A 2,557-nucleotide genomic window follows, 5' to 3' on the forward strand; every position below is an offset into this window, starting at 1 on the left:
GAGGCTGAATAAGAGACTGAATAAAGAGGCTGAATAAGAGACTGAATAAGAGACTGAATAAGAGACTGAATAAGAGGCTGAATAAGAGACTGAATAAGAGGCTGAATAAGAGGCTGAATAAGAGGCTAAATAAGAGGCTGAATAAGAGGCTGAATAAAGAGGCTGAATAAGAGACTGAATAAAGAGGCTGAATAAGAGACTGAATAAGAGACTGAATAAGAGGCTGAATAAGAGGCTGAATAAGAGGCTAAATAAGAGGCTGAATAAGAGGCTGAATAAAGAGGCTGAATAAGAGACTGAATAAAGAGGCTGAATAAGAGGCTGAATAAGAGGCTGAATAAGAGGCTGAATAAATAGGCTGAATAAGAGGCTGAATAAAGAGGCTGAATAAATAGGCTGAATAAGAGGCTGAATAAGAGGCTGAATAAGAGGCTGAATAAGAGGCTGAATAAGAGACTGAATAAGAGACTGAATAAAGAGGCTGAATAAGAGGCTGAATAAAGAGGCTGAATAAGAGGCTGAATAAGAGGCTGAATAAGAGACTGAATAAAGAGACTGAATAAGAGGCTGAATAAGAGACTGAATAAGAGGCTGAATAAGAGGCTGAATAAAGAGGCTGAATAAGAGGCTAAATAAGAGGCTAAATAAGAGGCTGAATAAGAGGCTGAATAAGAGGCTAAATAAGAGGCTGAATAAGAGGCTGAATAAAGAGGCTGAATAAGAGACTGAATAAAGAGGCTGAATAAGAGGCTGAATAAGAGGCTGAATAAGAGGCTGAATGAGAGGCTGAATAAATAGGCTGAATAAGAGGCTGAATAAAGAGGCTGAATAAATAGGCTGAATAAGAGGCTGAATAAGAGGCTGAATAAGAGGCTGAATAAGAGACTGAATAAAGAGGCTGAATAAGAGGCTGAATAAAGAGGCTGAATAAGAGGCTGAATAAGAGGCTGAATAAGAGACTGAATAAAGAGACTGAATAAGAGGCTAAATAAGAGGCTAAATAAGAGGCTGAATAAGAGGCTGAATAAAGAGGCTAAATAAGAGGCTGAATAAGAGGCTGAATAAAGAGGCTAAATAAGAGGCTAAATAAGAGGCTAAATAAGAGGCTGAATAAGAGGCTAAATAAGAGGCTGAATAAGAGGCTGAATAAGAGGCTGAATAAGAGCCTGAATAAAGAGGCTAAATAAGAGGCTGAATAAGAGGCTGAATAAAGAGGCTAAATAAGAGGCTGAATAAACAGTGTAGTTATTCCCTCCGCAAGGCAATCAAACAAGCAAAATGCTCAGACACGAGACATATTTATTTATTTTATTTTACCTTTTATTTAACTAGGCAAGTCAGTTAAGAACAATTTCTTATTTTCAATGACGGTCTAGGAACAGTGGGTTAAACTGCCTTGTTCAGGGGCAGAACGACAGATTTGATCTTGCAACCTTTTGGTTACAAGTCTCTTTTATTTTCAAGTTTCCACTCCGCTAGCCAGCACCTCGTCTTAATAGGTGTGCGTTACTTTTTCTTCTAAACCGTATGTATGTGACCAATAACATCTGCTAACCATGTGTATGTGACCAATAACATCTGCTAACCATGTGTATGTGACCAATAACATCTGCTAACCCTGTGTATGTGACCAATAACATCTGCTAGCCATGTGTATGTGACCATTAACATCTACTAACCATGTGACCAATAACATCTGCTAACCCTGTGTATGTGACCAATAACATCTGCTAACCCTGTGTATGTGACCAATAACATCTACTAACCATGTGACCAATGACATCTGCTAACCATGTGTATGTGACCAATAACATCTGCTAACCGTGTGACCATTAACATCTGCTAACCATGTGTTTGTGACCAATAACATCTGCTAACCCTGTGTATGTGACCAATAACATCTACTAACCATGTGACCAATAACATCTGCTAACCGTGTGTATGTGACCAATAACATCTGCTAACCGTGTGTATGTGACCAATAACATCTGCTAACCTTGTGTATGTGACCAATAACATCTGCTAACCGTGTGTATGTGACCAATAACATCTGCTAACCGTGTGTATGTGACCAATAACATCTGCTAACATTGTGTATGTGACCAATAACATCTGCTAACCGTGTGTATGTGACCAATAACATCTGCTAACCGTGTGAATGTGACCAATAACATCTGCTAACCATGTGTATGTGACCAATAACATCTGCTAACCATGTGTATGTGACCAATAACATCTGCTAACCATGTGTATGTGACCATTAACATCTACTAACCATGTGTATGTGACCAATAACATCTGCTAACCGTGTGTATGTGACCAATAACATCTGCTAACCATGTGTATGTGACCAATAACATCTGCTAACCATGTGTATGTGACCATTAACATCTACTAACCATGTGTATGTGACCAATAACATCTGCTAACCATGTGTATGTGACCAATAACATCTGCTAACCATGTGTTTGTGACCAATAACATCTGCTAACCCTGTGTATGTGACCAATAACATCTACTAACCATGTGACCAATAACATCTGCTAACCGTGTGTAT

This window comes from Oncorhynchus mykiss, chromosome Y, assembly GCF_013265735.2.
Source record: "Oncorhynchus mykiss isolate Arlee chromosome Y, USDA_OmykA_1.1, whole genome shotgun sequence".
Classification (NCBI taxonomy): domain Eukaryota; kingdom Metazoa; phylum Chordata; class Actinopteri; order Salmoniformes; family Salmonidae; genus Oncorhynchus; species Oncorhynchus mykiss.